General features: G+C 29.4%; 1 long non-coding RNA gene across 2 annotated transcripts in view; it reads left to right on the plus strand.

Annotated features, from left to right (window-relative positions):
• Nucleotides 1-8,087: 8,087 nt before the first annotated feature.
• Nucleotides 8,088-26,321, plus strand: part of LOC107444121 (uncharacterized) — a 245,138-nt gene continuing 226,904 nt past the window's right edge. The window contains exon 1 of one of the 2 annotated variants that reach the window (XR_011638397.1): nt 8,088-8,419. This is a non-coding gene — a long non-coding RNA (uncharacterized lncRNA). The remainder of the gene's footprint in view (nt 8,420-26,321) is intronic. The other variant, XR_002376845.3, reaches the window with a different exon arrangement.

Consider the following 26,321-nt stretch of genomic DNA (forward strand, 5'->3'; position numbering starts at 1 on the left):
ATCTTTTTATCTTTTTTCTTCAAAAAAAAACATGCGGACAAAGTTTTGAAAATTTTGCTTTTATCTTTTAACCGCTATAATGGTTCAAAAATTTGTCGCTCTACTGTTTATTTAATTTTTCTCGATTTTATTCATATATTTTGAATGATTAAGTTTAACCATAATATTTCCTTCATAAAAAGCCCTCAATCCAAAGACAACTATGCAATTAAATAATTTCTATTAATTAGTTTGTTAACGATGAAAAAATTTAATTGTAAGGCATAAAAACTTTTATATATTTAGAATTTTCAGATTTTTATAACAAAAATCTAGATTTTTGCACTACTTGTCTCATTAAAAAATGCTAAAAAGCCTATTTAAAAATAAGGGACAGAATGATAAAAAAACAAGTAAAAGAACATTACAAACTATGATAAATCTTTAACGGTCTTAAATATTGATGTCAATGAATTATCATTTTTAAAAAGATTATTTATAGAATTTTATTTCCCCTGAACTGCATATTTTCGGAAAAATAAACTAACGATTGTTTATACTGGGATAAGAAATAGAGGATTAAACATAAATTTAAGAACTACATAAAAATGGGAAGCTAGGAAATGCTATATCGGTATGATAGCTATATTTACAGATTTATGTTTTTAACTATCGATTCTAAAGTTTGAAAGTATATTTTCAAAAATAACGTCCAATTTTCGAAGACTTTCTCTAAGAAATAATCTGAAAATAAATAAATATTGACGGTATTGTTTCGGGTCTGTTAAGCATGAAGTCTCTTCAATAAAATGTAGAATGCGTGTAAGATAAACTTGTCATACTATGAGAATAAAGCCATTCTTGGATCCGCTGTCATCATCTGTTTTGGGTAGTTTTCTCCGACAACAGAGACATCTTTTTTCTTCCCCCTCTTCTTCTTATTCTTTTGGTACAAGAGGGTGGTATCTCTTCCGTCATTGCCATGATATCTATACCACGCCCGTCCCTCCCTTCTCTACAAATTACGAGGGATTGTGCAAAAATTACTAAATTATGAACCCATAATAAGAGTATTCGGGGTTATTTTATTTATGTATTAACTGGGCTATTACATATCAAGACGGAAAAGATCATACACTAGTAGGAAAATCAATTCATTATAGTTAGTTTTCAAAAAGATGCCAACTGCACCAGATTTGACAATATATTTTAATAAACTGTAGACAAATACCAACTTAAATTTGCAGATTTCCGGTTTATTTTGCCAACTTTTTAAAATTGTCAACTCGGCTTGCGTGTATTGCTTTATTGAAATTACATACATTTGCAGGCTTGTTTACTCAATTCTTAGGCATATAAACCTTTGTCAAGTAGAAGGACAAATAGAACAATTTAGAGAAGGACATCACAAAGAATATGTACGACGGGATTCGAACCCTCCACGCTGCGTTTGACGGGCGATACTATTGGGCCAGGGAAGCCCCGGCTTAAGTCTAATAAAGTGACTTATCACAAAAATCTTTGAATTATTTATAAGTAGTGGTGAGTAAAATCTCTATATATCAAATTTACTAAACCAAGAATTATACATTACCACTTGAAATATTTATCCGCTGACCGGTAAACTTTAGCATCTCTGGGAAGATTAAAATACTGCTAAAATTCTTTTGATAGTTAAAGCAAATGTGAGAGATGGCAACTGCTCCGCTTTCTGCAAAACTTTTAATAGACTGGCTGCGAATTTAATTGTAAAATTTATTGAATAATAATAATTACGCCCACTCTTTAAAAGTGTCACCAAAAGATAACTGCAATGAAGTTATATTCCATATGATGCTTCGAATTTTCAATGTGTAGTGAAGAAAAAGTACTTAAAATGAGAAGTACTAAATAACTTAAATTTCGGTTACCCTAGAATATACTTTTTTTCGAAGAGAAGCAAGTTGGCATCTCTGGCATATCTACAGCTGAATAAAATAGCGAAGAGTCCTAAACAGTTATTTTTACTACTCATACAATAAACAGAGATGCTCCACTTTTTTTTTTCTTAAAAAATTTGTTAGCAACGAAATTTTTGGTGTGGCATTTTTCCTTTTAAGTAATTTTTTCCACCACTACATATCAAAAATTTAAATTATCATATGAAATGCTACCTTATTGCGATTAACTCGTGGTAACACAAACTAAAGGCAAACAACGTTAAAGAGCACAAAAAAAAACCCTTTAGTTTGTTTAGTTGTTTACCTTTAGTTTGTATTTTAGCACAAAAGTCGCCCACTTGTGTATTCGTGATCACACGTTTAAAGAGTGGGAGTAATTAGCCTTAGTTTACAAATATTACTATTTAATTTGACTAATTTATTGACTACCAATTTATTGAAACTATTCCAGAAAGCAGAGCAGTTGACATCCTGGTATGAATGAATTGGTTTTGTTACCAGTTTGTCTTCTTTTCCGTCCTTATTTCAGCTCTGTTTATTATCAACGCAATCTCATCAGTTAACGAGTGAGATTAGTCCCGCAATTTAAACAAGAATAAAAAGTGGTGCCCAAATCCTTTTGCTATCAGTCTATGTCAAAAAGAAATAATGCAATGATAACCAACACATTTTTTAAATGGTAAACCTGTTAAGTATAGGTATTAAGTTAGATTTGGTAACTAATCAACTAAAAAAAAATCCTATAATTTTTTAATATAAAACTTACTACAGGGTTCATACGCACATGGGAAAAATGGTAGTAGTATTAGTACAAATTTTTTTATATTATTTTTATAGCTACCGGAATATTTTATTTTCTCTAAATAGTGAAATAATCCGACGGTGGCATGTAGGAAATTTTCTTTTGATAGTGGAAGATAATATTAAGAAACTTGATACCGGTAAGTAATTATTCCAGATTGCAATTTCACTGTTTTCTCTTAGCTTGCTATTTCAATTAAACGTTTTTCAAGCTCTCTAGGAAAACTGGTATCAACTTTATCAATAGAAGCTGAAAAAGCATTATGTTCCCCCTTAAGAATTAAAAACCAAATACTAAAGTTTTAGATCTAAATTCGTACTTTTTGAGTGCTCAAAACATTCTGGAAGTTAAAAACACAATAAAATAGAAATTTTTATCTTAACATTACTACCACTTTTTAAATTTGCGTATGAACCGTACTCAATCATTTTCCAATGGGTTAAAATACATTACTAATGAACCGAAGTTTATAGCTAAAACGCAGCAATCTTCATTATTTGGATAAACTAACTGAAGTCATTAACAAAAGGAAACTTAAATTAAAAGTGATAGAAAAGTTAACATGGACTTTAAAAATTGGTGGTAAGTATACTTACCATGGCTTTAGAAAGGGTTAAGATGATTTCAACCACTACTACACATAAATAAATAAAACCGATGTATAAATGTCTGGGTAGACATATTTGTAAATGTAATATAGGTTGAATTCCGACCCACCCCAGGGGGGTATACGGAGATAAAAGTAAAATTATTACAATAAAATTTCTCTAAAAACTAAAGTTACAGTAAAATTTCGCCAAATGACAGTGGTGGTGATCAGTTAAAAGTGGATTTACAATAACGCTTGACAATTAAAAACATGTGTTAAAGGCAATGAAGCCCAATAGCGCCGGTGTAAATGTCGAGAATTAAATGATTATAATAATAAGGAAACAAGAGATAAAAAAATCTCAAAACTAAAATCAATGAAAGCTAAAAGTCCAAATAGTAAATGTCTAAAAGTAAAAGTCTGACTAGAAGTCTATGAAGTCTAAAATCAAAAGTAGATAAAAATTCAAAATGTAAGGCTAAAAGTTGATTAGTAAAAATTAACGATGACATGCTCAATATTGTTGGTTCATGACTAGGGTCAGTTGATCTGGGGCTAGAATGTCCTCGAGGGTTTGTTTAATAATTTGAGTCACAATTTTCCTGCAGGTCAATATAGCGAAGAATTGATGTTCCTCTTCGCAATTATTCATGTGATATTTGTAAATGTAAATACAATGTAACAAAATTTCTTTGAGTATAATTGCAATTCGTTGATCTTTTTACTACCATTTACAGAAATCTTCCTGGGAAAGAGTAAACTATAGCAAAAACATAGTTGCCAACTTGTACGGTAGTTAATATTTTCCCAGCACGTTTTAACGTATAATCCTTTATTTTAAAAGTTAAATTTTAAACTGCTTTTGCTATTGTAGTGTCATAATTAACAAAAAATACAACGTGAGTTCTAAAAATTTATTTCAAAACTTAATACACAAGTTCTTAAAAGAAAAAAAAATCACTTAAAGAAAATTCAGAACACGGAAAAAAAAGAAAACATCATAGATCGTGTTTAACTCGATCAAGATATTCAACCATAGCACGAGACAATTTTTAATAAAATCTGCTCTGAGCTCTGTTTTGTTAAAATATGCTCGTTATGTTACACTATCATAATAATTCTAACCTATGTACATATCAATTAGGTAGTCGTAAGAATCGAAAGCTAAAATTTCTTTGGTACCCTCTTAAAAAGGTTCCATTTGCTATAAAACTAATATTCAGAATGCTTTAGCTCAAAAAAATAAATATTAGGATCCCGAACGTTAAAGTTTAAAAAAATCATACATTTTCTCAAAAAATGAGATGTTTTTCTCTGTAAAACCTGAGCAGGTAGTTACAGAAACATTGTTTTGTAGATAATGCTTTAAGCAGAAACTTTTATAATTATTTGCCAAACCAGCTTTTTCTAGCCCACCCGATAGACTTGATTTTCTACAGAAAGATAAAATTTTCACGATATTGGTAATTATCGTAAAATCATAAAATTAAAAAGTCAAAAATACGAATTTTTGTAACAAGATAAGCATAAAATGCCAAATTGGAAAAAAAATGTATATGAAAGAAAATTACTTTATTTCAAAAAATTATTGAAAATATAGTATTGTGAACTATGGTATAAATAGCAAATTAAGGAATCACAGCTCATTTAATGCTGTTTAACTTTTGAAATAAAAAAAATGTTACAGAATCCAAGAGTTAAAAGTTTTGAATGTATAAAAAAAATTCTAGTTCCCCAATTATCTTCTTTATTCATTTCTTGCTCATCATGCGACAATAGTTTTGAAGTCATTTTCTTTCTCTTTTCAAGATTTCATCAGAAATCCTTAGAGCAACTAATGGACAATTTATTAACACAAGTGGTTGAAAAACATTGGTTTCGCCTCTTTTAATATTTCTTCATCAAATTTTTCTGAACTAATTAAATATTTGGCTAATTGAAGGCCTTAATATACAGCGCATTAATCCGAACTTTTATATAGATGGTTATAAGGAAATGACAGATTCTTTTATAGGTCACTTATTCCTGAAAGTTTTTAAAATGCATAGAATTTTTGCTATCTATTTAGCAAGATGTATGGCGCCTAATAGATATTCCATTTTGATGCATGGCGAATATTTTGTTTGATGGTTTGGTGGCTCAGGGGAGAGAGAGCTCGCCTCCTAATGAGGTAACCCGGGTTCGAGACAACCACACGGCACGAGACGGCACCGACCACAGCTCTGACGAAAAATATCCTCACTGGTAGACGGATTATGGGTCAGGGTCTTCTTGCCCCAGGGCTAACAGAAGAAGGTTTTGGTGGTTTTCCTGTCCCCATAACGTAAATGAGGGTTAGTTCCATCTAAAAGTCCTCCACGAGGGCAAATTTCTCCCAATCCAGAAGTTCCCCTGTCGTCTGGATTAGGTTCAAAATTATAAGGCTATGGAGCTGAACATTGGTAGTTCTAAACTCGAAGTTTGGTCAGCTGCTCAAAAACGGTTATAAAAAAAAAATAAAACAAATATCAAGCTCATTTTCAAGAATTCTTTGTAGTCCATTCGAGGAAAATATATTTTTTGACTAGAAACAGTTGCATAACTTTAATGTAAGTAATTTTTTTATTTAGCCAAAACATCCATCAATCTCAATTTTGTACTGATTTTTGTGAATTTCAGACATCATATTTATAGTAGATCCTAGATATCCCAATTATAACAAGATTACCCACAATCTTAGAAAATTTCAAATCGAAGTCTTATGCTTGATAATATTTTGAAATCAAAAATTAATCTCGCAATTAAACTGCGATGACAGACAAGGTATAACAATTTTTTTCAAACAATTTCTCTCATGAAACGCAATTTCCTCTTTAATTTCCAGCACTGAAGAAGTAGTGTTTACAATGCTTCTATTTTTATCTTCTGCCCTCGATTTTTACCTCAAGCAAGCATCAAGGATGGATTGAAAAACTTCTTCTCGTATGCTTTGAATGTTGGTGACGATTTTGAAGATGGATGCAATTTTTCATATACTCTGTAAGCATCTTTGTCTTCTCAAATAATAATAATAATAAATAAAATGAAATTTCCTGGATTAAGTGTTTTTTCGTATCCCTTTGTTTCCAATTTTATTGTAACTAGATTTAGAATCAACTTGTTCTTCAGATGACTTCCAGTTAATGTATATATTAATCATATATACAATCAGGAAAATATTATTTTTCTGTCTTTAAGTCACGCATGAAGTCTAAGCAATCTTAACCTTTTTTTTATTTATTTAAATTTTTTTTTTAATTTTATATATGCATTGTTTTTTTTATTTGTTTGTTTTTTTTTCGCTTGAAAAAAATATATTTTTGTAGAAAACAAAGAATTTATAAAGCTTGAAAAGTTTGCACTTTTTTCCTTTTTTTACATAAAAACTGAACCGTATGAACTGTCATTGTGTTTAGTAGAATAAAAATATAAAATAACTGAATCTAGAGATTTTATAGCAAGATACTATATGATTTTATCTTCCGATATTTGCCCACAAAAGTTAAAAGTTAATCAAATTAAATCCAAGAATTAAAAAGTAAGATTCATTCCCACTTTAAATATAAAATTGAAATACAATGGACAATCCGGAGTTGTTGGCAGCTATGTATAGATCTTTATGGCACCCGACCTTTCCCTATTAGTTTGAAAATTTTTATGAACTCGTCGCCGCGACTGCACCCCCCCCCCTCTGGAGAGTAGGAGCATTCTCATACCGGTAGAAGTGCCGGTCGAGCTCCCTGCAAAGCTCCTTTGTGACATTTATTAACATCAATTTAAAAACTTACCAGAAACGGCAACATCTCTTGATTTTAGAATTTGCAAGTTACAATGCGAAGTATCAAAATTTGCAAAGTTTATATCTGTTACTATTGCTGGTGGAGGCGTCCATAATTGAAGAACAGGCCAAAAGTCTCTCATATCAATAAAAACATTATAAAAGCAATAAAAAAAAATTATTGTCTAAACAAAGTTACCCACAAGCTAGAGAACGTAAAGACGAAAGAGAATGAAGAAATGAACGTTAAAAATAGTTAATTCAAAGTATCAAACAGTCAAGAGATAAAATTTAAAATAATGAAAAAAAGATAAGTGTAAAATTTCAAATAAACCAAAAAGGTCATTAAAATAGAAATAGATAAAAGCTATTAAATTTAAAAGTAGGTCGGAAAAGAGAATTTAAAAAGGTAAAGTAACAGTTCTGTGCTAAAACCATAATCAAATTGTAAACACTCTAAAATATAAGTAAACGTATTAAATACAAGGTACATAAATAACATAAACTTAGCTTCCACTAGAAAAATTTTCTCAAAAGGCGTAGAAAGTAAGCAGCCCTGTTATACACAATTAGGTAATTTTTTTTAAAAATTCGCAGTCAAAAATTTCTGTCTTTGAAATGATTAAAATATTACTTATAATCTGATTTCAAGTTCAATAAGATTTTTAAATTATGCCAGAAGCTCTGAAGAGCATACTTTAAACATCATTTAGCTTCAATATGCTGATAACATAGGTTTCAAACTTATTATGAAACTAGAATTTTGTACCAAACGTACATCACAAGCTCTGCAAAGATTTTGCACGCATCGATATATTATCGACAACAAAGTTCCATGAAAGCTTCTATAATTTTTCAAATGGTCAAACAAAATTCCTAGTGGACAGGAAGGAGGGGTTGAGAAGCGGACAATACAATGTAAGGATATTCAATTCACCATCTAACCATTAATCAAGCCATACACTGAGACATCAGCAGGGAAAAGGGGTCACATGTCACACCAGAGGTGGGAATGCAAAGTCTAGGACAGGACATCGGGGACCAATTTAAAGCACCAAACCGGACCTTTCTCGCCAAGTTTATACTCTGGACAAACGAGAAACGGAAAGAAATTCAAAACGACTTAGGGATTTGTAACAGCAATTAGCACTGTATAAACCACAAGAGCAATATATTCTTTAACTGTCCTAATGGAGTGCTAATCTGTAATTCGTCAAACTCTGGTCATTATAGTACTCAGTAGGCTTTCAGTCATCAAGATTAGTGACACTCTATGTCCGCATTGACTTTACATAGGGGAATACTCAAGAAAGGTAATTTAGTTCACTTGACTTCCTGCCTCTGTTAATCCTCAATCCTTCAAAATTTGTCATTACAACGCTCAACTTATGTATAGCATCTGTACCTTAAAAAAAACGTCTTCAAGTGTAGTAAATTCTATTTATACTAAGAATGTTCTTTTTATGGTATTCTCATTGAAGATATTTTTTTCTAGGTGGCTAAATTTTTATGTTTACTATTCTTATTTAACTTTATTTTCTATTATACTTTAAGACCAACAAACGTTTTTGTGATTTAATATTCATTTTCGAGGTATTTTTATGAACTAATATATGGTATTATAATTAACCTGTTTTTTAAATGATTATTCTTTTCTATGCCGTATTGTACCTAAATTCGCTAAATTCTTATATAACGTTATATAGTAAGGTTAAATTTTTTCAAGTTTTTTACTTTTATTGTCCTCAGTTGTGATAAAATATAGACTAATTGTTGATACATTACTTTGCGGAATGTAAAAATAGTGAAAGAATACATCTACATCTGGATTATATAAATTTTGGATTTTTTGCAGGTAAGTGACTTGATTTATACCATTATTATGTCTTACTATTAGAATATACATAATATGTACAATCGACGTTTGAAAAAAAATGTATACATAACCTTGTAATTTGATGTGTATTATTACAAAAAGGACAACTTGCTTCGCCTTGTGAGCAATTTTTTCTCGTAGTAGCATAACTTCTGTTTTAATGTGTGATTTTCGCTTTCGTAAATTTGATTTAAACTGCATTTTCCCTCCCCTACATGTAAATAATTCAAACGTATATATAAGTGTCTATTTTTCTGGAAATGTGTCTTTGAAGGTGTTGGTATTCAGCAGCTTTAATTTGTCATCCACTTTGTGGAATTTTACACAGAAATCCGAGCAGTGGTATCCCTGTTATAAGTACAACATCAATGATATTCCCTATTCTACAATAATGTAAGGAATTTGATCGGTTTTCTTTCGTATCATATTTTTCATAGTTGGTTTTAAATTCTAAATAATTTATTCAAAATAATCATACCGTCCAGTATTTACACAGACGTAAAATTAGTAATGAGTGAAACAATCTTATATTTATAGATGAAAAATCGACATTTATAAATTATTTCAATTATTTATAATATAGCAGAAAAATCTATAGATGTATTAAAAACTATGTAGTTGATCAATCGTTTTTAATTCTCTATTATTATTAAAGTTCTAATATTTCGAAACGTCGCGTAACTGCTTTCAGCAGTAGCAAAAATGTTTTCTAGATAGGCTTCTTAGCATTTGTACACCAACCAACTCGTAGATTCGTTGAGATTTACGAAATAGCAGTAAATTAGACATAATATTCTACAAATTTAGCTACATTTAATCCATCAAAGTCAAGCTAAAAAAAAGTGTGCTATATTGGAAAATCCCCTATATTGAAAAAATGGTAGTATACATTTGTTCTGTTACTTACCATTTTAGCTTTAAAATACACTGCACCATAAAATTAGAGGGGAAAAAATATTTATGTTATTAAAATATGATTGAGTAGACGTACCTGTATTATTTTCTGAAGAAAAATTCTATTAATAAAACACTTGTGCTATAATTTTCTTTTTTTAAAAATGGAAGAGCTTTAAAAAAAAAACACTCCGTACAAATGAGTTTGATATTTAGTCTTTATGTATATTTTACTTTTAGTTTACTATATAACATGTTTAAAGCGTTTTGTCAAGTTAAAACTTAATTTTCACTTACAAACCTAAGCATACGAGTATCGGGTTTTACATAAATATATTTAATTTTTTAAACTTAGTGGTAGTCAGTCATTCAACTTTTTCAAATAAAAATTCAATCAATTAAGCGAAACATTTACTACCACTTTAAATATTTTGTGAGCTAGGTTTACATCTATGTAAATTTAGATTAAGAATATTTTGCCTCCACTTTTTGTTTTTGTTTTTCAAAAGCACAAGGATGTAAAAAAAGAACGTCATTTGTACGTAATAAACCAGTGATGATGCGATCGCCTAAAAAGCAAAGCACCCACAATTTTTACCATAAGTTTCAAATAAAAAATGAGTACATCAAATTAATAGGAAAATTCATTTAAATTCAACACGACTAATCATTAATTCCCTAGTATTCATTTCAAAATACTATGGCCATAACCAGGGCTAGAATGGTATTGAAAAACAATTTTCTCAAATTTTTCAAAAACCTATTTATACTTTAGACGTTTTTAGATAAAAATTACTAATAAATCGTAACTAAAAGAATTGAAATTAATAAAAAATAAAATTATAATTAAAATAAAGTTGCAATTTATGTATCGTAAAATGTAAAGAAATACCTGTTAAATATAAATAAAAGCTTTTTGTTTTTTAAGGAACATCAGAATTCTTATGTTTTAAATTTTGATAAACTGTAATAGTCGAGGAAAATGTATTTTTCACTGAATAAATTTAAATAATTAAGCCGATACTTAAAAAAATGTACATTTTCCAAAATTAAGCTACTACTTAAAAAAAAAAAAAGTTCTAAACTGTACTTATTTAAAATAAATCTGGTCTAAAAAAAAATAGTCTAAATCTAGCGAAATTCTTTCACTTCTGTCTTATTAAGTATTGATAATGTTAAGATATGGTAGAAGTTATAAATAACGAGATAAATTAAGACGTGACAAATTCTACCTTTTTGATACTTTTTTTCAGTGAATGTTTCATTCTTTACTTATTAAAACTAAATTCAATTTACAATTGTGGAATCAACTTTTGGTTCAATACAAGAAATAGTAATTTAAAAAATGCAACTATGCCNGATAAACAAAGGCGTGACGAGATAAATTCTACCATTTTGATAATTTTTTTTCAGTGAATGTTTCATTCTTTACTTATTAAAACGAAATTCAAATTTACAATTGTGGAACCAACTTTTGGTTCAATACAGGAAATAGTAATTTAAAAAATGCAACTATGTCACTGGAATCCCTGCTCTTAATGACTGATTATTAGACTGATATCATTAAATATAATATAATGCCCAGCTAGACTAAAATTTTCAATCGAAATTTGCTGTTCCTGAAAGATTTAATAATGTTTAGATATGGTAGTAGTTACAAATAACGAGATAAATTAAGAAATTTAATATTAATGAAATGAAATTCTACAATTTTTATACTTTTTTTCTGTGAATGTTTCATTCTTTACTTATTAAAACGAAATTCAATTTACAATTGTGGAATCAACTTTTGGTTTAATGCAAAAAAATAGAAATTAAAAAAAATGCAACTATGTCACTGGAATCCTTGCTTTTAATGACTGATTATAAAATTGATATCATTAAATATAATATATTACCCTGCTAGACTAAAATTTTCAATCGAAGAGTAAATAATGTTAATGTATGGTAGCAGTTACAAATGAAGAGATACATTTTGAATTTTATTATTAAGGGAATTAAATTCGACCATTTTTATTCTATTTTTGATGTGATGTTTCATTCTTGCTAATTAAAACCAAATTCTACTTACAATTGTGGAATCAACTTTTAGTTCACTACAAAGAAGAAGAATAAAAAACTATTTCACTGGAATCCTTACTTTATATGACTGATATCATTAAATATAATATAATTTCTTGTTTATTGCTTGAATAGATTTTCAAATATTATCTATTTTTAAACATGTACTCGGAGTACTTTTCATAAGTATATGTGCAGTTTGAGAATAATGCACATTTATCATAGACTGTTTTCTATTCTTTTACCTTTCAGTTCCTTTGGAATTTTTAACTCTTTACCCTCCCCCCTCCTCTATTCTAATGCAAAACTCAAAACGCATTCTTCGAAAGCATTCCTTAGAAAAAGAAAAATAAGTACAGCCTCGTTAATGACTTTTCCTTCACTATGCTTTAAGGTACGAAGGATTTTTCTTGAGGGGGGAAGGGGGAGATGTTTAGGAAAAAGAACTGCAGCACAAAAAAATAAATATAAGAAAAACTAGAAAATAAAGAAAAAAATCTAAAAACGAAGCAACTTGAGAAACGAAAGTAAAAATAAAAATAGCTCAGGCAGCGTGAAAAAAATCTCAGAAATAATTACATCTCTGAAGTTTTGCTATAGCAGGCGAAAAACAAAAACACAAAAAACTACTAATAAAAAATCAAAATTAAAAACGAGATGAAATAATAACAACAATAATAAAAGGAAAATTTTTAAAAAGGCATCCTTGTAAGTTACAGCAAACTTAGATGTGTCCAAGTATAGCCCATTAATCTTTCTTCGCGCTGTCACTTACATACTGATGAGCCTGAAGAATATTCAGTGCATATTCTTCAACCTGAGCCGCTAATTAATATTCGTGCTGTGTAGAGAAGATAGGTTCCCTATCTTCCTTTACTTAACACGCGCATAATAAAAGAGACCCACTCCAGCATTGTTAGGTTCTGATCTGGTATGCAGATGATCACGGGGGGTTCTCCCCTCAAGGAAGATGATTGTTCAGAAACATCCCATTTTGTTCTATTCATTTGAATTAGAAAGTTCACCAAATGAATACTTCTGCAATTTTTAGGCTTAATAGTTGAGCTGAGAATAAATGTTTTTCAAAAATAGTTTGCATTGAAAACGATTTTTAAGGATAAAAAAATCGTCGAAGAATTGCCGTCATCGACAAAGCTCACATTGAATACTTATTTTAAGAAATTGGATGCTAATAAAATTTACATAGTATTTGATTACAATTATTTGGGACCCGCGCTAAGGACTTCAAATTAGTAGCCAGTAAATCAGTCAAATATCAAAAGTGTTAGCCAAATCCCAAAAGTCTTAGCCAAAGGAAGGAGTTTAGTCACGCGAATATCGCATGATCTGGATAAGAACGTGCTAATCGACATTTTATTATTATTTTTTTTCTTGTTACTTTCATTATCTAGATTTCATATCTAGACTTACATTTCTAGACTAATAAGTTATGCGACATATCTAAGGGAAATTACCGTAATCGAATGAAATAAACAACATTTGTTCAGAAATATGTATGTATATATATATATATATATATATATATNATATATATATATCGATAGAAAAAATCGGTCGCCAATACACATTTCTTCCACTGAATTTACGATTTTATCGCATTTGGGGAGGTAGCGAATGTTTAGCGCGGCCCTTGCTTATTGAACAACTTGCTTATTGACTCCTTAAAATGAATATTACTTTTTTTTTTCAGTAAATTTTTTTGAATTTTGAATCCTATTTTTGTTCTTAAGAACGCTTTGCTTACAAATTAGCTTTTTCTTTGTAAATTGTTTACGTTTCACATTGAATCTTTTCATTTTAAATATGCTACATAAGAAATTCAGAAATAACTAAATAATATCGAAGAAAAAAAAAGAAGCCAGAAATAGGTACAAATGTACTTTTTTCTTTAAGAGCCCTGAATTATCCTACTTAGCTTCTGAATTAGTTTTTTCGTTGCAAATTATTTGTATTTAAAATATGCTATGTAAGAAATTTCAGAAACAACTAAATAAAAATAGAGAATTGCTGATAATAGGTACAAATGCTATTTTTATTTTAAGAGAACTTTTGCCGAGTATTAATTTTTTCGTTGTAAATTATTTATATTTTAAATATGCTATGGAAGATATTTCAGAAGCAACTAAATAAAAATAGAGAAATGCTGTAATAGGCACAAATGCTATTTTTTTATTTTAAGAGCACTTTTCCCGAGAATTAATATTTTCGTTGTAAATTATTGAAGCTTGCATTGAATCTTGTTATTATATTTATGCTACGCTAGAAATTTCAGATACAATTATACTTTTATAACCGAAGTAAAAAGTGATAGACACAGATTGTTTTCTTTTTCCGATAGATAAGAAATATTTTTTATATATTCAAGTTAAAAATTATTACTGCCGAATGGGATCGAAAAAGATGAACTGGATATTATTCAGTATTTATGCATATTCAGTCAAACAAAGTGACTGTCCCCTGGCCAGAAATCTAAATATATGGTTGAAAGACCTACTTTTTACAGCTACAAAACTTTTGTTTAAATTTAGACATGACAGAATTAAACATTGTTATTGGTCTGGATTAGTACTAAATTATGAAGAAAAAAAAATTATAAAAAGAAAGTATAACTAAGTAACAAATGCTAATATATAAACTTTTTGCAACTTAAAATATTTTGTCAGGATATATGAATAAATATCAGAATATAAATACATAAACATATTAATTTACAGATGCCCGAATTCGCATACTACAGTAGAGTGCTCCTATCAGAAACTGTTTCTATGTTTACATTGAAGTTGAATGATTATTTAGCCCCGACATAAGATTTTTATTAAAAAATACATACATAATTTCATATTCATGTAAATATTTTTGTTATAAATACATTATAGTGCATACAAATGTTTTCCTTAACCTGTATAAATCATGTTAGTACAAAGCTACCAACTCTACTGGATTTTCTTGTAAACTACTGGATTTTGCTAGTTTCTCCCGATTTAATAAAAATTCTTCTGGTTTTTGCACATTTTAGAAAATTCCCTAAAATTGCGTAAGTTTTTTTAAGAAAACTCCCTATTAAAATATAATTTTTGCACAGATTTTTGCTAGCTTGAATATTTAAATAAGTATTACTAATACATAATTAAGAGAGCCTTATTTACAGAAATCAGTTTAAAACTTTTTTTTTCATTCTAAAATGTTCAGTTTATTTTTACTCGGAACTCTAAATTAATTAAAAAATACTTAAACTATCTTTAATGAGTTAAATGCTTATGAATATTCAAAATTATAAGTAAACATGATAAATAATGTTTAAAGTATATTTATTTAATGTCAATCTTAACTGGAAAAAATTGCAGTTTTTCTAATTTGATGATTATAAGAATCCACAGAATTCCCTATATAAAATATTTGGTACATTCTGCGACAATTATTATGAAATTTATATTATTATTTTTGTTTTAAATCTACTGGATTTTTTCCTATCCATGTTCTCAGTTATGTTAGTACCACAAATTAGGGTAAACTAACCAGTGAAGGAACACTTAAGCTTCGCTTGCCTCTTAAGAAGTCATATTAATTTCAAAATTCGTAATTTTAGTTAAATGACAGTGTCAACATATTTGTTACTAATTGCAAATTATGTAAAAAAATTGTAGAGAGCTTACATAATATTGTTTTAAAGTTTCGGAGGTTCAATAACAAGTAGTAAGAAGACCAAATGAAGGAACAGCTCTTACAAGTGAATGAATACCCAGTAAAGGAACACTAAATTTTGGTTATTTTTTAATGCTCTTTATAAATTTATAAGGCATACAAATATCTGAAAACAAGCCTATTCTTGAAATTATAACAAATAAATACTTGGAAAATGTAAACTTTTTCTTGTAATCATGAATTGAAAATTAAAGTGTCAACATATTGACACATACTGTTCATTCACTGGGAGATCTATGCCCAGTAAAGGAACATGCCTGTTCCCTCACTGGTTAGAAGTTTTTTTTCGTATTTTAAACATACTTTTGATGCAAAACATCACTAAAGGTACAAGGAAATTAAGGTTTATCTTTTATTTTCATTAACTTAGAAAAAAAAACAGTAAATGAACACTTGTTCCTTCACTAGTTTTTCATCGTTTGGTGATCCAGTGAATAAACACCACCTTATCTCAGTACTTCATTATGCTATGATGCTTAAAAAAAATAAAACGTAGCTTTAATAACTATATTTTGAATTCTCTTTTTCACAGAGAGAAAAATAAAACTATTACATGCAATTAATTCCACTTCAAACATATAAATACAATCACTCAACTTTTAATTTTTTCAAAGAAACAAGGTGTTGCAGAGACAATAACAAATTCAAAAATTTTTCCAGAGAAGTCCATTTGACCAGGTAATCCAAAACATTGGTAGATGACTTCTTATTGTTTGGCAGTAAGCTATTGTTACCAATCTATCTAAAGTAAAACCTTCAAATTCTTATTTTTAATCAATATATATTAAATGTTCCTTCACTGGGTAGTGTTCCTTCACTGGTTGATTTACTCTACCTGTTTGAAAAAACAATATGTTTGCAAATGATGCTGTTGGATGCTAACAAATTACGGAATCCTAAATAAGTTACAAAATAAATAAGTAAACATGAAAAATGGCAAATTTCTATATAACTGGTCTAATAATTGGGTTACCACACGACTAAAAATTGAATAAAAAGGGATAACAAAAAGAGGATAAATATCTATTTCTTAACAGATTTGTGACCACCACTATACGTTATTTTATATCCACTATACGTTATTAAAATATCGGTATAAATATCTGTTCGATCAAATTTCCAAATCGACCAATTTAAAATCGACCAAATTTCCAAATTTTAAAAAAATTTCTATTAGAAATTTCAATTAACCTTTGAAGTAAACTTACTAGTAATAATTAAATTTTTAAAGAACACGTAAACTCTGCATAATAGTTGCCATTTATTTTTTTTTTTACGGATTAATTCAGCTATTCCGTAATCAGTTTTAGATTGAAATCAGTCTTCAGAATTTTAAAAACTATGTGAAAATTAGTAGTAATAACTTTTGAAAAAGCGACCGACAACACTCTGTAAATTGAAGATTGAATTACTGTACGTCGACTCCATGAAAAAATTATTATTCAAAAGAGATATTCGATTTTCGCGCGTCTATCGTGTTAAAACATCAATTGAACAACAAGAAATTGCCTCAAAAACGATTGAAATTGGACATGGTTTGATGACGGAAAGCTGCACACATCGCGTGCATTTTATTTTTTGTATATTAGATCTTTAACATGGTCACCACTTTCAGTGACTTGTGTTTGATATTTCGGCAGCCATTTTCCATGTAATTGATCACCCGTTGGCAATTGGCAACAGTGACTACTTGGTGAGCCTCGGTCACCGATTCTATTTCTGATAACGAGGCCTGATTTAATGAGAATCCAGATTTAACGAAGAAACATGTTATATTTTAATGAAATGATAGCTGCTTCCCTTTCCAAATAAATTTAATGATTAATAAAACGTAAGAAAATCTATAAGGAATTTTCTCACTTTAGCTACCACTCCATAATGTTTGAAGTTTCAGATTTAAGAAATTTTACGTGCAGTCTTAATATTGGGTCGAAAACACACGCACTCTTCGTGGTGATCCTGAATGCAAAGAAATGATGTTTAATTTTCATTTCTGCACTTTATTATTTCAAAAAATTTAGTTTTCCTTTTAATCGTTCCATGCCAGGAAAAGGCATGTGACCCTTTGCCCTCCGAGTATTTTAAAATGCTGTTTGAACTGATATAAGCACTAAATCGTTTAAAATACATAGTACAGTATTTTTATATAATTTTTAAAATTCTTGAAATAATTTAGTCACTAAGGTAAAAAGTACTAATTTAGTTATTAAGGTAAAATTTTTTTTTTAGATTAGCGAATATTAATGTCCCCTCAGATGCGGCATCAGAGTACAAAAGGTTAAACATGTCTCAATCTTAGTGAATTCATGCAATGAAACACAACGGCACTTACTGGGCCAATTTGCAAACAAGAATTCAGTTCGAAAAAAAAAATCATTTTATTATAGCACAAAATGAAAAAAATTTTTATCACTGCTGGAAGTACTCGAAGTAATTTCGTCTACAAACATCAAAATTTCAAATTAAAATAAGCTATATAAAAAATAAATTAAAAAATAAAAATCAATCTATTTTCGTTGCTGTACAACGTTTTAGCTGGAAGAAAAAATATTTCCAGTTGAAGGAATGATTATACAGTATGGGTTTCACTGGCCCCTGTAGACTCGTACATGTCAAGAAATTGGAAATGAAGGGTTAAAATCAAGGGACCCTACGGCAAAGGGGTACACTCAATGTCCCCTCAAGCTATGGGGAGGGGTGGTATTGGCATCGTCACCACCGTCTGGACGATTTATGGTCTTTTCCGCTATTGATCTGCAAGGAATTCTGTAGGGGTAAAGATTTATGGCTATATTTGTCTTTTTTTCTGATGGAACGCCACTTATAATTAGGGGGAAAACTGGAAGAATAGAGTAAGCTTGACTACCTGAAGGACTACCACATTTGGCTGTAGTTTGCTTCTATCAATAACAAATAAAGGAACAGATTTATCTATGATTTTCAGTCCTATAAGTGTAAGTATTTCAGTGTTATAAGTACAGTTAATAGCTTTAATAAATTTAAAATTTCTAAGGCGGTTAAACCACATTATGATTTATAGTAAATAAAAATTTGTCATTTACTTGTAATATATATATATATATAAGTACCACAAATTANATATATATATATAATGAAGGATGCTTTAATTACCATTTGAAATATATGAAGCGGTCAGTAGAACAAGGAGATCTAAAAAATTTCGCTTATTTGGGTGAAATATTTTGGTTGACGCGATTCATTTGTTCATCATAATTCATGATAAAAAATTTACTTCCACTTTTCATGACCCTTCTTCTTAGAAGTGGTTCTAATTGTTAACTGCAAACATACTTATGGTGTAGTATTATAATGCTTGAGAATCATTTGCATCTGCAATATAAACTCTAATGTTAAATACATAATCTCAATAAAAACTTCATTCGCTTCAAAAATATACAAATTGGAAAAAATAGTGTGTTTTAAACGCTCAAAATCGGAGCTCATTTTCAAGACTTGCGAGATGTGAATGAGAAGAAGCAAAAATGAAGTTCTTGATCAAGTAATAAATCCTAATAATAAAACACTTTTATTAGCACGTTTATTGAGCGCCAGAATCAGTACGATTTATGATTGGTATATTGTTATTGGTACGGTAGAGAAGCCAATTTTCGAACGTTTTTATAAATGGTAAAAAAAAGGTGGCAGATTTTCTCAAATTCTGATCAGTTTTGGGCAAAATAAATGAACATGAAATTTGTAATAACATGATTTGTAATACAAAAATTAAGTTCGATATTCACGAGATATGACATTTTAAAATTTAACCTTCGAAATTTAAACAAGAAATTTTGCTCTACAAACCACGAATTTGCTAACACTTTTTAATGCTTTTACTTTGTGTTTTTTTTTTAAATTAATATTTCAATTACTTCCTTTCTTTCATTGGTTTAACTCTCACACGCATATAAACTAGGAAAATCTATAATACCCATGGAATATAAGAAATCCTATGCAGTTGAAAAAAAAGACCCTAACCTTTTTTAAGAAAATTTTCTGCCTGTATCGATAATTAAATGTCCATATTTGGAGGTAGAAGTCAAATAAGTATCAACGCATCTTACTAATCTATTTCTCTTCTTAAAGGCGTTCAGCAAGATTTTCCACCACAATGTCAGAAGTGAAACCATGACCTTTGGAGTCAATACCCAGGTCTATGGTCAAAGTTGCACACAATACCACCATTAAAGAAGAAGGGGAAAAAAACCCAGTTTCATAAAAACCATTAATTCTCACAGGTGTCTCATCCACCTTAGCTGTCACATATCTCTATATTGCAATGGTAAACAGCAGAAATTGATCATAAAAGCTACAAAACGTTCTTTTAAAGTGCAATCATTCGTAAGCAATTAACTAAATTTATATTCTTTTTATTTTAAAAATCATTGAAAGTATTTTTTTTTAATCATTTGAATGAATAAAATAAAAACCAACCTCTTCAAATATGAATTCCCTTTTTGAAAATTCGGAAAGTTAAGAATTATAACGCAATTGTAATTGCCTGAAATATTCATTAAGAAACAATATGTAGCTTAAATTGACAATACTCCTGGAATTCTGCTTGAAATTTAAAGTTGCAGAGAAGGAGGAGAGCTGTAAAGTAAAGTTAAGAATTATAACGCGATTGTAATTGCCTTAAATATCCATTTAACAGCAATATGTAGCTTAAATTTACAATATCCCTGGAAATCTGTCTGAATTTAAAGTTCTTAAGTATAAGTAACACTAAAACTACAAACTCATGCCTGTAACTTTATCTCCTTTCTATAACGATTTTCCCGCGTGTAATAACAATTGAATAAGAATTGTAGGCTGAATTTATTTATTTAAACTTCTTCATTATTATTATTTTTGTTTTACCGGAATACCACAGCAGGATTATCAGTTAAAGAAGAGTTTCTGGAAGCAAGGGTCCGGAGAAATGGTACCGGTAAATTACGTCCCGGTAAAAAACGATAGACGGAAAAAAAGGTCCCGGAAAAATAGGTACGGAAAAAAAGGTCCCGGAAGAAAAGGTCCCGGTAAAAAAGGTACCTCCGTAGGGAAAATCTGTAGGGATATTTCCCCTCTCGCTTTCTGGGCAGCATGAATGCTTCTCGCTGTTTCAATGAATATTCTNTTTATATTCTTTTTATTTTAAAAATCATTGAAAGTATTTTTTTTTAATCATTTGAATGAATAAAATAAAAACCAACCTCTTCAAATATGAATTCCCTTTTTGAAAATTCGGAAAGTTAAGAATTATAACGCAATTGTAATTGCCTGAAATATTCATTAAGAAACAATATGTAGCTTAAATTGACAATACTCCTGGAATTCTGCTTGAAATTTAAAGTTGCAGAGAAGGAGGAGAGCTGTAAAGTAAAGTTAAGAATTATAACGCGATTGTAATTGCCTTAAATATTCATTTAACAGCAATATGTAGCTTAAATTTACAATATCCCTGGAATTCTGTTTGAATTTAAAGTTCTTAAGTATAAGTAACGCTAAGTAACCCGCGTGTAATAACAATTAAATAAGAATTGTAGGCTGAATTTATTTATTTAAACTTTTTCATTATTATTATTTTTGTTTTACCGGAATACCACAGTAGGATTATCAGTTAAAAAAAAGTTTCCGGAAGCAAGGGTCCGGAGAAATGGTACCGGTAAATTACGTCCCGGTAAAAAACGGTAGACGGAAAAAAAGGTCCCGGTAAAAAAGGTACCTCCATAGGGAAAATCTGTAGGGATATTTCCCCTCTCGCTTTCTGGGCAGCATGAATGCTTCTCGCTGTTTCAATGAATATTCTTTTTATCTGTAATAATTCAGATTAGATCATTGAGGTAAGGAGAAGGGTAGGGGGGGGGGGACTTATGGGCTGGTTGTATTACGCTTTTTTTTCAAAATTTTATTTCATTTATTTATTCTTCTCTGATTATTTTTTAAAGTGGGAAGATACTATTTAAATTTTTCAATAATGTTTTACTTTTTTTTTGTAATTTTTTAAAGTGAAAAATGCGTTATTTTCTATTTTAAATCTTTTTTTATTTCTTTAGAATAAATGAGAAGCAAAAGTTAAAAAACCATGCACGGAACAGCAAAAAGCGCTTCAATCTAATCTTCTCATTTCAAATATTTTCCCCAACAGAATTTTCCCTACACAGGTACCTTTTGTACCGGGATCTTTTTTTCCGGGGACCTTTTTTTCCGTACCTTTTTTTCCGGGACCTTTTTTTCCAGGTACCTTTTTTTGCGGTACCTTTTTTTCCTAGAACTGTAAAAAACATACCTCAACCGTAAAAATCTGCAGGGAAGGGACTTTTAATGGGACGTATTTCTTTTATTTCTGTTTTAGAGGATGGTTTATTAAAAATGTTTCTTTCTTTTTAATGGAAGAAAAATATTTTTTTTAATTTTAAGTAATGTTTTGTAGAAGTTGATATTTAGATTAGCTAAAAGGAAGGGAAGGGGACTTTTCAGTGGTACGTATTTTTTCTTTTCATATTTACTTATTAAAGTGAGGGGGTTATTTAAAACTTTTGTTTTTCTATTAAAGATATATTAGATTTTATTTTTTGAAAAATAAATTTTGATAATAACATACAATTTTCAAATTTTATTAATTTAAAAATCCATTTTTTGTGAATATTTTTTTCACTTTTAATTTGGAGTAAGGGACATAAATAGAAAACATTAAAAATTACACATTGAGTCATTGCAACAACAAATACTCGACCTTGAATAAAACAGCGAAACGGTGTTTCATATTCTCTTTTCAAATATTTTTCCCTACTCAGTTACCGCTGACCGTATTAGATTTGAAATTTATTGGTGAAAACTTATAAAAAGATACATGCAGTATTGTAATATTGTTACCACTTTATATACTTTTTAAGGAACGTACAAACCCTTTTTAATATAAAAAAATATTAATATAAATGTCTACGGCAAATTGACTTGCTTAATTAAAGTATTTAAAACGCAAAATCTAATTCAACCTCAGCAACGAAAGCTATTATTAACGCTATTTTCTTTTAATTACATCAGGTTAATGAGCCAGATCATGTGATATATTTTTAAAAATATATCATCTGAATTTTTTGCTCCATAAGAAAAAGACGACATATAGATTCTATTGCAATTACCCTAATGTAAAGAACAATTCAGGAGTTTCATTTAATGAATAAATAAAAAAAAGTTGAGCAACGAAAAAAGGACATTTGCTACTTTTCAGAAAGTCAACAAAGAATACAAAACTATAATTATGCTTCGTTAGTTTTGTTTAGTTTACATTTGTTTACAAAGTTAAACTGATACCAAATTATCAATAATGCAAAATATGCTTTTCTTCTTTTTTAATATACAAGAAACTTAGCCATTTCGATAGTTTTTAATTTTATTATCAAATTTTTAAATTATTTTATATTTTAATACTTGATGAAGCATGATGAAGAAAATTCCTTTGCAATAACTATTACAAGGTAATTAATGAATTTAAATATAGTTGTAAAAGACATTAGTAAGATCAATAGTTTTTTTTTTTATGGCTGTGATTGCTGGGCAATTAACAAAGCAGAAGAAGCGATGACTTTCGATACAAAAATGTTAAGAAAAAATTTTGATACAGTAAGAGAAAACGGAGAATTCGTTACAACCATGAATTGGAATCAAAATTCAAAGAACCTAACATAGTCTAACTATGATCATGGTTTCTCAAAAAAGGCGACTAGGACATGTATTTCAATATATTAAAGAAAATCCAGTTAAAAAAAATAAAAACCTTCCAAACACAAGAGGGAAAAAGAGGAAACTGCTTTTTTTAGAAAAATTATTTGCTTTATGGGATTAAGCTTTTTGATGATGAAAAGCATAAAGGTTAAATAATGTGTAACTGCCAGTCAATGGAAAAGATTTACGCTAAATGATTACAACTACAGCGTTGTGAGTTATCGCATACGACCCATTATCACCCTTAATATTGACTGCCAGAGATGCTTTCATGTGTTGCTATTCATAACAGGGTCCTCAGGATCAACTTTTTAACAAGATAGTACTCGGCCGCCTGCAACAAACGTATCATCACAGAAAGGCCACCCTTTGCTGGCCTGCTTGATCCCCAGATTTGTCTCCGAATATTTGGGACCATTTGGAACGGCACGTTGGATAGCTTCCGAGTAAAGTCGATTTAGCAGTGTTTTTATTGCAAGTGTAGAGCAAGATGCCGCAGGACAACAAAAGGGAGTTTTCATACCTTAATGACCGATCGTATGGTATCCTGCAATCACGTAAGAGGTATTCCGAGAAAGTACTACAACCTCTATTCATTTGTATTTTTTTTTCTGCAATAAATGAACTTTCTTCGTTTTTGACGAAACTGGTTCCTGTTATATGCTGCAAACGAACATTTCGTGTAAGTGACGAAATAGCTATCGTCACTTCTTCGGGGAAACGAATTTTGTTGATAACAAGGATATGTTTTGTCACTCCATTTTTTCCAAAAAAGAAAAAAAAAAATAACAAAAAGCCCGCAGTGCCGAGATTTTCTAATAATCACTTTGCCAAGGGATCAATGTCACTTTAATAGCACAAGAAAGACGCAAGACAGGGAGTTAAATTGCACCCATGCCCGAAGTGGGATTCGAACACCGGATCGTTTTGGTACGAGACGAATGGCTTGACCACCAAACAGGCGGTCGCATTGTTTCAGCACTTCATTTTCGATCGTTAATTCTTCATCCTATTTACAACATTCTAGTTAACAGTCTCCCATAATGCACTATGAGATTTCAAGTAGAGGAAATATTTTCGTTGCATATTTGAGAATTTCCATTTCGGCATAAATCATTCAGCAGATATCATGACGAAAAAATTAACAAAATGTAGTTCAAGGATTTCTGAACTGAGAGTTTTATTTCTGAGAATGCTCTATATGTAATCATTTTCAACGAATATAAATCGCGTGAAATTGGTAGTTTCGGTGATGGCGGATTGCGTTAATGATTTTCTAAAACCTAGTGGACTGCGCTTGTAACATCTTATCCCCCTTTGAGAAGAGTTGGTGATCAGCGCTCAAAGCAACCCTTTTGACCATCCCTCCAACTTCAGTCATGCAGTAAAACATTTTCTGATAAAATCGTGGCCCTGACATGAAAGAAGTGTGCATTGGAAGAAATACGAAAATTCTTCCATTCCAATCTTCCATTTTTTGGTCAAATGTACAATTTTCATTCAAAAGTATTTTTTTTTATTTGTTGGAAGTTCTTTTTTTTTTCTTTTTTTTTGTTGTTCATTTTAAGTTCACGAAGAGCTTTTAAAACCTTGAAAATTGGTCTAAATTTCGATTAGATCAATGCGATTTTTTCAAGAATATCGGTTAAAAAATAGAAAAAAAATATTTGATGTCCTTTCTTCACCTTGAGTTGGTGAAAAAGAAAGAGTTTTGGATGTTACACTTACTGCCTTGCTATAGACACGAAATACCAAATTTTCATTAATTTGGAAAAACCTTACTTTAAAGAAATTACATTTTAGCGAATTTTAAACCTGTCTATGTAGACCAAATTTAAATAATCTTCAGCATATTACTTTCAGAAAAAAATAATGTACATAAAATGTTTGAAATTTTACCGTTCATCTATTGAAAAGTTTGTAACTACAACATTGATCAGAAGCCATGTTTGGCAAAACACGATTTAAAAAAAATCATAAACTTATGTATTTTTGATTTAAATAGGGCTATTAGTATTTTTTTTTTTAATTTGAATCAGATTTTTTGGATTTTGTTAAATTTTCCAACCAAAGCATCTGATAAAAGATTTTAATATTATCGAATATATTATTTAAAAATAATATTACTAAAATAGTTAGTATTATTTGCTGAAATAGATAAAATTATAATTATATTCTTACATACAAATCGCTGAGTTGAAAAAAAAAATTACGTTTTTCAAGCTCAATTTGCAAATGATTGTTAAAAATTTAGAGACGATTTGTCAATTAGACATCTAATTAAGAGTAAATTATTTTATATCAGAAAAGATAACTTAAAAAATTACTTAATTACATTCATTTGAATTAAGCAAACCTTGATACACTCTAACTACATATTTAACAAGATTTAAAAGCACTGGATTTTAGTTATCAAAAATCTAAATGTGTGCAAGTTAAATATGTTTTTAAACAGAAAATAATTTTATATGTATTAAATAGAAAATTACAATGTAAGAGTTCCATACCACTCTTAGTCACGGTTAGGCAATTTTGAAACATTATAATTTCCATGCATATCCCGTTATTTATTTCTTAGTTTAAACCCTTCATTATCAATAAAAACAGACTAAAAAAAATCACTCACTAAAGCTTTATTAAATCTAAATTAAGAAATATTTATAATGCAGTTCATATTTAAAAAAAATCAGTTTGTTTAAATTATTGATTTATTTTTTTAAAAAAAAATCACTACTGATTTAAATCTATTCATCTTCATTTAGATGAACTTCTGAAAAGGAGTTAATCTTAAAGCCATCTCCCTCCTCCAAGGGCTATAAATAAATATAAATGGAAGCATTTTATCCTTATTAATTGTGTCGGTATATGTCTCTTATCTTTGTGCTTGATTTTGTAGTGTTGATTAGAGCTGTGCTTGTTGATTAGAGTGTTGA

Source organism: Parasteatoda tepidariorum, chromosome X2 (genome assembly GCF_043381705.1).
Source record: "Parasteatoda tepidariorum isolate YZ-2023 chromosome X2, CAS_Ptep_4.0, whole genome shotgun sequence".
Taxonomy (NCBI): domain Eukaryota; kingdom Metazoa; phylum Arthropoda; class Arachnida; order Araneae; family Theridiidae; genus Parasteatoda; species Parasteatoda tepidariorum.